Below are 12,314 nucleotides of genomic sequence, written 5' to 3' on the forward strand. Positions count from 1 at the left end.
TTGGTCTGCAGTCTGAAGCTTGCCAATTCCTACTTAAGTTGCTAACCTTGCTTTCTACTTCAATTTCTTTTAAATGCAATTTTATTTATTTTTGAGACTGAGTCTTGCTCTGTCGCCCAGGTTGGAGTGTAGTGGCGCAATCTCGGCTCGCTGCAACTTCTGCCTCCGGGGTTCAAGCAATTCTCATGCCTCAGTGTCCTGAGTAGCTGGGATGACAGGCACGTGTCACCACGCCTGGCTAATTTTTGTATTTTTAGTAGAGACAGGGTTTCACCATGTTGGCCAGGCTGGTCTTGACCTCGTGACCTCAACTGATCTGCTTCCTCAGCTTCCCAAAGTGCTGGGATTACAGGCGTGAGCCACCGTGCCCAGCCTCAGTACAATTTTAAAGCAATCAAAAGAGACTTCCATTGATCCCACCATCACTTCTACCCACCTGCAAGCATACTGATTGTTCGCTTTAGCACAAAAGCTGCTGTTGATCTCATCTTTAAAACAACCCTTTTTTAACTCTACTTCCCTCCACTTCATTTCTTTGCTTTCCTTTAGAGCAGAATTCCTCAAAAGTTGTCTAGCTTTATGGTAATTCCTGTTTTCTCTCAGATATCAAGAATGTTTTTGTCCCAAATCCCACTCACTACTCTTACCAATGCCACTCATGACCTCCATGTTAAATCCAGTGGGTAATTCTTTTTTGTTGTTTTTTGAGACGGTGTTTTGCTGTGTCACTCACCCAGGCTGGAGTGCAGTAGTGCGCAGCCTGGACCTCCGAGACTCAAGCGATCCTCCTGCCTCAGCCTTCTGAGTAGCTAGGACTAACAGGTGCACTCCACCATGCTTGGCTAATTTTTGTATTTTTTGTAGAAAAGGGGTTTCACCATGTTTCCCAGGCTGGTCTTGAACTCCTGAGCTCCAGCAATCCTCCCACCTCAGCCTCCCAAAGTGCTGGGATTACAGGAGTGAACCCCCATGCCCCGCCCCGTAGGTAATTCTTAATCATCGTATTACTTAGCATTTTAAACTGCAGCGCATGACTTCCTTTTTGAAACATATTTTTAAACTTAGTTTCCTGTATTCTATGGTCTCCTGATTTTTCTCCTACTTCATATGGCTCTTCTCAGTATTCTTTGCTAATACCATCCTTAGCCCCTAACCTTTTTTAAAGTCAGGATGTCCAGAGCTCAGTTCTTGAGCCTCTCATCTAACTTAAATCTTTGGGGTTCTTATGTAGTCTCAACGGCTTTAAAAGCCACCAATACACTGAAAACTCTACTACATGTATTGACTGTATATCTCCAACTTCGGGAATAGATGAATAATGACCTTATTTTGTTCTAGTGCTTTAGCTATATTAACTCAGTTAATACAACTACCCTGTAAGCCAAAGGGCAGAAAACCTTTCTATTAAGGGCCAGAGAGTAACTATTTGAGGCTTTGTGAGCTTCCTAATGTGCCCCGAATTCCTTCTGGTGGGTTTTTGGTCTCGCTGACTTCAAGAATGAAGCCGCAGACCTCGCGGTTAGTGTTACAGCTCTTAAAGGTGGCGCATCCCGAGTTTATTCCTTCAAATGTTCAGATGTGTCCGGAGTTTCTTCTTTCCGGTGAGTTCACAGTCTCGCTGACTTCAGGAGTGAAGCCATAGACCCTGGTGGTGCGTGTTACAGCTCATAAAGGTAGTAAGGACCCAAAGGATAAGCAGCAGTAAGATTTATTGTGAAGAGGAGAAGAACTATGATTCCACACCATGGAAATGGACCCGATAAGTTGCGGCCGGTGGGGGTGGGGGTGGGGGGGGGCAGGCAGGTGGCGGGGGGTGGGGGGGGGGGCCAGCTTTTATTCCCTTATTTGGCCCTGCCCATGTCCTGCTGATTGGTCCATTTTACAGAGCACTGATTGGTCCATTTTGCAGAGTGCTGACTGGTCCACTTTACAGAGTGCTGATTGGTCCATTTTACAGACTGCTGATTGGTGCAGTTACAATCCTTTAGCTAGACACAGATGCTGATTGGTACATTTACAATCCTTCAGCTAGACAGGAAAAGTTCTCCAAGTCCCCACCCGACCCAGAAGCCCAGCTGGCTTCACCTCTTACTAACATTTTGTTGCATGTTCTTTTATGAGTTTTTTTGCATGCTTTACAACCGTTTAAAATGTGAAAACCATTCTTAGCTCATAGGCCATACATAAACAGGCCATGGGCCAGATTTGCACTGATGGCTGTGGTGTGCTGACCCCTGCCATAAGCTATTACAGAGTAGTGTATTATTATCCCTGTTTTACATATGGAGACACTGAGGCACAGAGTTCAAATAACTTGCCCACACTCATCAGCTAGCAAATGAAACGAGGGTTCCAACAGGCAGTCTGGTCTCCAAGTCTGTGTGCCTAATCGCCACACTGCTTAGAAAGTCAAAATACGTGTCGGTAAAAAGGAAAGCTAACCAAAAGCTAGCAATTTATGCCCCAGAACGCCAAAAAGTCTTAGGAATTGGAAGCATCAGACACTCTAAAGATCAGATATAGGCGACTGTTTAAAAGTCTGCCAGAAAAACGATGTAGTCCTTTCCGAGATCCTCCCCCCAGCCTTAGCAGTCATTCCCTACACCTAGGAGTTGAGGTTTAGTCTCTGGAAAAAGTGCGGTAGAGAAACCTGGGACTCAGAGAGGCCAGGCAAGACTGAGGCTGGCGGGTTGCATGCCAGTCTACAGCTGAAAGTGAGAGCCCTACTGCTTGGCACCCAGGATGCTTGAGGCCAGGCTTGCAGAAGATCTGACGATTCCTCTCTGGGGGGTTAAACCAGCCCAGGACAAATGACAGTGATACCCACAGCTGCTGACATCACGATTCTGCACAATGACCTTACAGTGAATGCCAGCTGTCAGAAAACCCTCCTCAGGTCCACAGAGCTCCCTTTCAGGGGTTTGCACTCTAAGTAAGCATGGACTAGACATTTGAAGAAAGCTTTCAACATGTAAAAGAATCAAAACAAGAAGGAAATGGGGAAAAAAGTGCTACGATGTAGGAAGCAAAGGAAAACTTTAATTCGATTAAAAAAAAAAAGATAAACATATCCAGGAAGTAAGAATCAGAGGCTATGTAAAAGGAATATTAAGAAAGACTTGGGAAAATTCAAAATATGATAGCAGAAATAAAATATTCAGTCAAAAGATTGGATAACAAATTTAAGAAAATCTCACATAAAGTGGAGCAAAAAGATAAAGAAGGGCAAAGTATGAAAGAGAAAAGATTTTTTTTAAATCCTATAGATTTAACCCAGAAGGTCCACCATCAAACAACTACAACTTCCAGAGAGAGGGAGAGAATGGAGAAAGTGCAGGGGAAGAAAATGGCAAAGAGATAATATGGGAAAAGTTTCTAGAATGGGAAAACGAGATTATCCACGATGAAAGGGCACAGGGTGCCCAGGATAATTAATTTAAAAAGTCTCAGACCAAGACACATCACCGTGAAATTTCAAAAAATGGGATGTGAAGCAAAGATTCTAAAAGGTGCCACAGAGGGAGAAAAAAAATCCAAAAAGCAGATTACATACAAAATATCTGGAATCAGAAAATGATCTGACTTTTTAACAGCAGTGCTGGAAGTTTTAAAACAGTGCTGTAAAGCCTTTAAAATTCTGAAGAAAAATTATTTCCAACCTGGAATTCTATGTCTAGCCAAGCTATCAGGTGGAGGAAGGGCATTTTCAGATAAGCAAGTTCTTAGAAAGTTTACCTCTTAGATGTGGTTGTCAAGAAGTGGTTCTGTTCCGCCGAAATGAGATTATGAATGAGGAGAGGGGATCCAGGAAACAGGAGCTGCAGCCCAGATGAGAGGCACTGAAGGATGGTGACAAGCTTTCAGGCAACTATGTGACATATCATCGTGCCCCAGTTGTCACTTTATTGCCTCTTGGCTCTAAATTCACCCTTCTGCCGTTCTTTGTGCTACTGGAGCTGGACCCTGTAAGTATTTCCCCTTTGCCGGCCGTCGCAATGGCAAGCCTTGTCAGTAAAGGGCACGGGAAGACATTGCAAGAGGGAAGGGTTTTCTTGGGGCTCAGGCCTTGTTTTTCTTGTTTTCGTGGAGAGGCTGCCAGCAGAACCCCAGGGGGCAGTTTTCCTGTGAGTTTCATTGGCAGATCAGTGGTGACTTCTGCCCATCAGCCCAGCCTCAGCACCTCATTGACTCTACCACCACCCCATAGGCCACAGCCTCAGCCTTGGTCCTGCCTTAGTGCCCTCCCTCCATCCTAGCGGCAGCAGCTGCCCTGTACACCTGCTGTTCCTGCATTCTCTAGTGTTCACTTCATGCCTCTCAGAAGTTCATTCCTTACTTACTAGTTAATAATTCTTTATGTTAAATTTTCCCTGTTAGTATTACTGGTGTGGATTCTGTCTCCAGACAATCCCGACTGATATACATAGTACTATAAACACTGAAACATTATTCTATCAAGATGTATGCTGTGGTGACCTTGGGATGATGGAAAGGGGACATAGGTATGGATGGATATGTGAGGGGGTATGTATGTAGAAGAGCCAGCTCTTCTTGGTGAGAAGTCAGCAGATTACATGAAAATTTAAAAACTAAAACAAAAGCATGCACTGAAGTATGTTTAGAAATATGGCTGCAGTGACCAGGAGAAAGAGCTCAGTGTTAGGAAAGGTGCTGCCTTTGGAGAGCAACAGGAGAGGAATCTGGAGAGGGCAGGGCACTGCTGGTTTTTATTATATGTCTCTCAATGCTATAGCAGCCCCCCTTCTCTTAGGGGAATATGGTTCAAGACCCCCCAGTGGATGTCAGAAACCACGGATAGCACCAAACCCTATATATACTATGTTTTGGTCTGATAATCTAGATGGCTACTAAGTGACTGACAGGTGGGCAGTAAGTACAATGTGGAGACACTGGTCAAAGGGATGGCTTGCGTCAAAGGGTGAGACGGCTCGGGACGGCCCAGGACTTCATCACGCCACTAAAAAGGCAGCTGTGCACTCTTACCTCAGATAATTGTTTATCTCCAGAATTTTCCATTTAATATTTTGAGGCTGCAGAAAGCAAAACAGCCAATAGGGGGGATGACTTCTTTACTTTTAAATTGTTTAATGTATTACTTCATCTTTTAATTTAGTTTATTCATGAGAGCTAAAATATGGAAACAGCTCAAATGTCCATCAACAGATGAATGGATGAGCAAAATGTGGCCTATCCATATAATGGAATATTTTTCAACCTTAAAAAGGAGGGAAATCCTGTCACATGCTATAACATGGATGAACCTTGAAAACATTATGCTAAGTGAAATGAGCCAGTCACAAAAGGATAAATATTGTATGATTTCACTTATAAGAGGTACTAGGGGCGGGGCATGGTGGCTTACGCCTGTAAGCCCAGCACTTTGGGAGGCTGAGGCGGGAGGATCACTTGAGGTCAGGAGTTCCAGATCAGCCTGGCCAACAGGGTGAAACCTCATCTCTACTAAAAGTACAAAAATTAGGCAGGCGTGGTGGTGGGCGTGTGTAGTCCTAGCAATTCAGAAGGCTAAGTCAGGAGAATTGCTCAAACCCCGGAGGCAGAGGTTGCAGTGAGCTGAGATCCTGGGTGACAGAGTAAGACTCTGTGGCAAAAAAAGAAAAAAAAAAGAGGTACTAGGGTAGGTAAATTCATAGAGGCAGAAACCACAGTGGTGGTTGCAGGGGCTGGAGAGCGGAAGATGCGGAATGACTGTTGAATGGGTGTAGAATTTCAGTTTGGGAAGATAAAAAATCTGCAGATTTTTTATCTGCAGATAAAAAGTGATGGTTGCCCAACAATGTGAATATACTTAATATCACTGAGCTGTACACTTAAAAATGGTTAAAATGTTGAATTTTATGTTTGTTTTACCACAATAAGAAAAGTTGAATTTAATAAAATCAGTGCATTGGAAATACAGGTCTCAGCTTCAAAGAACATTAATTCATGCCTGATACTTGCAGTATTATCATCTGTAAAGTAAGCATTAGCTTGAAAAAGGTATTTTGGGAATTTCATTCTATTTATTATTTAATTTAATTTATTCCTCTCTAACTTTGCCTTATGTAGTAAATGGCCACTACCTTGCCTCCATTATTTTAAGCATTATTTATACCAGAGAAAAATACTTGAGCATCAAAGAGTAGTTTTCAATATGACATTCATTGACTTGCTGAAAGGAGGTGTCAGATTTCATTCAGGGAGGATTTGAGGACCTACTACATGTCAGCCCCGTGAGGCACAGGGTAAACAGAGACAAATAATATTTCCTTAAAGTATCTCCCACAATATAATAGGAGAGACAGACAGGAAGGAAGAAAGGGCCTGTGATCTCATGGCATCCAAGGTGAGCAAACAGTGGGCAGAGGACACAACAGGATGAGGAGAGCACCTCTCAGCTTGGTAGAGAGGAGCTTGGGGCCAGCACTACAGAGCGCGGGGATGAGGTCTTCAAAGGCGAGTGACGGTTTGTCGTACAGCCACAGGAACCAGGGTGAGGCTGAGCCTGCCCACCATCCTTTGAACACCTGCCCCATATTCCTGCTTCCATATCTGTCGTTACTGCAGATTAGTTGCTCTCCAAATTGCATTTCCATGCTGTGCTGTGTGATTCGGATTAATAGGGACTGCATTAAATGCTTTCTCTGAGGATCTTTCCCGTACTGGAGGCTGGAGGAAGCACTCAGTGTCTCGGAACATTTTCAAGGCACTCAGTCTCACTGCGGTGACAGATCTTATCAGCAAAGACTTTTTACCCAAGGGGACAAAGTGTCCAAATGGGTGCTTGTGGGAATGTACTGGGGGTTGGGCAGTGTTTCATTCTGTTTTGTGCTGCTATAATAGAATACCACAGACTGGCTAGCTTATAAAGAAAATAAAGGTATTGCTCACACTTCTGGAGGCTGGGAAATCCGATATCAAGGGGTCGGCATCTGGAGATGGCTCATCCGGCAACGGGAGGCAGAAGGGCATGGGAGTGCCTCCAGAGAGCCAGAGAGCAAGGAGGCTGCACTCCCTTTACACCAAATGCACTCTGCAATCATGGTACTGATCCTGCACTTGAAGGGAAAAAATTCTATAACAGAAGTAGTATTTGTTGTCTCCTGAGCCCATCTGGATCTACCTGAACGTGCTCCTTTTGGTAAGAAGGCAGCGTTTTTACTTAAGTGGGTGAGGAAGTCTAGCAGCCTCAGGTCCCCACACGGAATGACTGTGTATACTTGTCAGCATCAGTTACAACTCCTTTAATCCTCAGCGCGTGAAGGAGGGAGAGGATTTTTCTCTTTGGCAGTGTCTGACAGATTCTCCTGTTTGAGGAACGTTGCTGGCTAGTGACATGGAGGAGCACTCACCAAGAGAGAAGGGGTTGATTTTATCACTGAAAGCCCAGCTCTGTGGTACATTCTAGGAGCTCTCAACATCTAAGTGAGTTTTACTCAAAGACTTTTCTGGGAAAAAGGAAACCTTCTGAAATGAGAGATTGTTGTTTAAATTCTCATTCTTCTTTCCCCTTCTCTCCCCAAGTCTGATGGTGCGCACCAGAAGCTTCTCCCTCCTATTGAATCTAATGAGAACATCACGTGGGCAAGCGTTCAGTTAACACCCAAAAAGAGCTGCAGCCACAGACTGGCACTGCATCAGGAAAGGCAGACGGGAACACATTCTAGTGAAATGCAGGAAGTTAGAGACACAAGGCAAAAAAGATGTTAAAGAGTTTTGTGTCAGAGATAGCAGAAACTCCTTAATTACTTTTTGGAGTTTGGATTTCTAAATCACAGCTTTCTGGAAAATTCAGATTCTTATCAGTAAAAGATCCTGCTTTAGGTTATTTAATGTTTGGAGTCTTATTATCATTATTTGCACTTTATCGCACAGGTTGGAGTGCAGTGGTGCAATCTCGGCTCTCAGCAACCTCCGCCCCCGGGTTAAAGTGATTCTTGTGCCTCAGCCTCCCAAGTAGCTGGGATTACAGGCGCTCACCACCACACCTGGCTAATTTTTGTATTTTTAGTATAGACAGTGTTTCACCATGTTGGCCAGGCTGGTCCCAAACTCCTGACCTCAAATGATCTGCCCACCTCAGCTTCCTAAAGTGCTGGGACTACAGACGTGAGCCGCTGTGCCTGGCCTGGAGTCATATTATTTTGTAAAAGCAGTAAAGAATATAAAATGGTAACCATAAAGAGGAAATATTTTAATACAGCAAATATATCTGAAATTTGACCCCCTAAGCATATCAGTATTTCCCCCATCTAGTCCTCTATATATCCATATTATTTGTATGTAAACAAAAGCATTTTTATCTTCCACCTTTCCTCTGGTATATCGGAAGTGTTTTACATACTTCTTGTGAGGAGTTTTGATTATATGAAATATTATATGAAATATTTCTACACTTTACTATCATGCCCTTTAAAACATTTTTAAAGCCTAAAGGAAGGGACTGCCATTCTATTTCCCTCCCTTTGTTAAAGTCACCAAGATTCATTTGATATTGGTTGACTGAGACGGTCTTACTCACCCAGGCTGGAGTACAGTGGCTTGATCATAACTTACTGCTGTGACCTCCAACTCCTGGGCTTAAGCGATCTTCAGGCCTCAATGTCCTGAGTAACTGGGACTACAAGCGTGTGCCACCATGCCCAGCAAATTTTTAAAAATATTTTTTAGAGACAGGGGTCTCACTATGTTCCCCTTGCTGGTCTTGAACTCCTGGGCTCAAGTGATCCTCCCTCCTCTGCCTCCCAAAGTGCTGGGAATACAGGTGTGAGCCACTGCACCTGGCCTAATTTAATGTTTATTAAGAACCACCAATGAAATACATGTTGTTGCTAATCTGTGGAATGGGTTAAAGGGTACAAAAAAGCAACACCAAGACAAACAGGCTTTTGTGGATTTTTTTCTCCAGAAACGGGGAAAACAATATCCTTCGTTCATTCATACTTAACAATATCCTTTGTTCATTCATACTTATTCACTGGATCAAATGTTACTTGGATACCTACAGTGGGTGAGGTGTGCATAGGGACACTCAGTGCCTGCCCAGGGAGCTCACTGTCCACCAGGAAGACGGCTCCCACATACAGCATCAGGCGACGTGGCGGGAGGAACACAGACTAAGTTCCGCAGGGTACAGAGGACAAAGAACCGAGTTCAGCCACGGTGACCTGGGAAAATATTGTGCAGGGACTTTAAATTGGAGTTGGGGAACAGATAGAGAAAGAGAAGGCATTTTATTGTCAGGGATGAAAGAAGTGAAGTCACCAAGGAAGGGAACCACTGGGCATGTGGGAAGAACAGTGAGCAGCCCCCCACAGGCTGGCTGCAGAGTAAGGGGTGGCCAGGCAATGGGGCAGGCCCACTGCTCAAAGCCCTTCATGGAAGGCCTCGCAACTTTGCTTAAACAGGAACTCACAGGTGGCTTTCAATTAGGTGAGTGACTTCAAGAGGGGGCTTTAAAGCATGAGTCTGAGCAGTTGTGTTCAAGATAGGCTGAATGGGGGCCAGCCTGCCCAGAGAGTGCAGGGGAGAGCCCAGGGAGCTGGTGGCAGAAACTGAAAGGAAGGGCCACAGGGGGAGGTGCTAGGATGGAAGAACAAAGGGATGTGGGACAGCAGACAAGGGAGAAGTGCACGGGTTATTCTGGGGTTTTGAGTTTGGGGTGATGAAATATCCCACAAATGGAAGGAGCATGGTCAGGAGCAGGCCCAGGGTGTGGCCCGTCCTCAGTCCAGCTGCTCACCGTGGCTGGGGTCCAGGTGGACCCAGGTGCAATGCAGAGCTCATGGGAAGGAGGGAAGAGGCTGGAGTTGATCACAAAGAGACGCGGACCCAGAGGTGGACAGGATCTCTGAAGGACGATGCCTAAAGGGGAAAGAACAAAGGACAGAACTTCTGGGAGTGCCCACACTGAAGGAGAAGCAAAAGAGGAAGAGACAAAGAAGGCACTGCCAGGGCCTGGAGGTCAGTAAATGCACTGCCGTGAGGTCAGGGGGCAATGAGGGGGTGTCTGTGTCAGGTGCATTGGTGCCAACCTTGACGCTGAGTTCAAAACACAGACCAGGAGCTCGAGGAAGAAACGGTGCCCCCTTCTGAGAACTTTGCTGGTGAAAGGGAGAAGAGCGTTGAGAACTCGATTTCCCTTTTGAGGCTGTCCTAGAAGCTGGCACTTCAGTTGTCACAGGGCAGTTCATTTGGACCCATATTTCTTCCAAAATAGTCTGTGGAGGGGTCACTGGCGCCCAGCCCTTTGCGCTTCCCCACGGTGCTGTTCTTCCAGGCAGGGTGGGTCCATCAGCTGCCTCTCCTCACCACACAACGCAGATTCCATGCGTCTATAGAACTGGAAGACTCCCCCGCAGTTATAGACATTTAACAGGAATTGAGTAAGAAAAAGCTCAGATGTTAACGCCTAAGGCAAAAGAGAAAAGGACAGAACCCTGAGTCCAGCCTCCTCCAGCTGGGGCTGGCCACTGCGCTGGTCCTGTTTGCCTCTGGGTGTTAGCGGAACCTCCTTCCCCTCCACTGCCATCCCTAACATCAGCCAACATTGAGCAACTTAAATCCAAAATGCCACGCACTCCAAAGGTAACAGATTGAAAGAATCCCAGAGTTGGAAGGAGACTTAGAGGTAACTTAGATTATATAACAGGGATTGCCAAAACTACTGCCTGCAGGCCATCCCGCCACTGCCCTTTTTAGGTAAAGAAGTACTGGTGGCCGGGTGTGGTGGCTCACACCTGTAATCCCAGCACTTTGGGAGGCCGAGGTGGGCAGATCACCTGAGGTCAGGAATTCCAGCCCAGCCTGGTTAACATGGTGAAAACCTGTCTCTACTAAAAATACAAAAATCAGCCAGGTGTGGTGGTGAACACCTGTAATCCCAGCTACTCAGGAGACTGAGGCACGAGAATCGCTTGAACCCGGGAGGCAGAGGTTTCAGTGAGCTGAGATCACGCCACTGCACTCCAGCCTGGGCCACAGAGCGAGACTCTGTCTCAAAAAAAAAAAAAAAAAAAGTACTAGTACACAGCCACACCCATGGGTCCACTTAATAACCGTGGCTGCTTTTGTGTGACAGTTGTCGAATTTAGCAGTAACATCGGAGACTATTTGTCTCACAATATCCAAAATATTTACTATCCAGCCCTTTACAGAAAGGGTTTGCAGAGTTCTGGATCATACGCTGGCTCGCTAGCTAGCTGTGCCTTTACTGTGAACAAACAGGCCTTTTTCTTTCAACCTGGGCAAATTACAGTGTTTTTAAAAAGCACCAAGAATACTTTTTGGAAGTCAGAGTTTTCTGTCAAGTGGCTTTGGCTATACTCCAGATCTTTTTGATTCATTTGGCTGTAGAGCTGGATGGGCACATGGTATAAAAACAGTTCTCAGACCTCACTCTTGTTTCTGCTCAATCCCTGTCCTTTTAACCAGCACAATGAAAGTGCCTCAGTCAGCAGGGTCAAGTAGAATAACCAGAGCAAAATGTGAAAACGAGATTAGAGCTGTGATTAGAGGCCGGGACGTGTGCTGAATTCCCTCTAATCACGTGATATGAGCTAAGGCCACCATTTATCATAAAACAAACTGTCCAGCTTTGGGAGGCACGGAATGGATGACAACTGCATTTTAAAATGTGTTCAAGTAAATGAAGCATAGTCGTTTTGGAAAACAAGGAAGCAAAGCTTAATAGCTGAAAGGGTTTTAAAGTTTTCACATGTGTATGTTCCTAAGGGATTTTCGTTACTTTTGTTCTGAAGTGAGATGTGAAGTGGTTTCCTTTTTATTAGCATATGAATAGCAGGGCCATTTGATTTTGGAGAGATGCACAAATGAAAGTCAATTAACATTTGGGGGGTGAGTCCACCAACCTATCATGAATTTACCTGAGTAAAGTTAGGTGAGAAGTCCTCCTGCGTGGGGAAAGGTGCACCTGTGAGCTGCCGATCAGGGAGGAATCATCACAGGCTTTTTGGAAAGTGGTTTGGCAATATGCATCAAAACCCTTAACAGAGTTCATATCCTTCACCCAGCCATCCCGCTCCTAGGAGTCCACCCTAAAGAAATAACCAGAGATGTGGAGAACAGTTATGTACAACAAGCATTATTTAACATAGCCCCAAAGTGGAAATAACTTAAGTGTCCAACAGTGTTCAACAACTGGGTTCTGCTTAAACAAAATGTCATGCATATATAAGGTGGAATGTCATGAAGCCTTTAAAACCATGATTTTGAAGAAAACATAATGTGGAGAAGTTTTCATAATATATTAAGTTTTAAAAATCAGGATAAATATA

Source organism: Gorilla gorilla, chromosome 14 (assembly GCF_029281585.2).
Source record: "Gorilla gorilla gorilla isolate KB3781 chromosome 14, NHGRI_mGorGor1-v2.1_pri, whole genome shotgun sequence".
In the NCBI taxonomy this organism is placed as follows: Eukaryota; Metazoa; Chordata; class Mammalia; order Primates; family Hominidae; genus Gorilla; species Gorilla gorilla.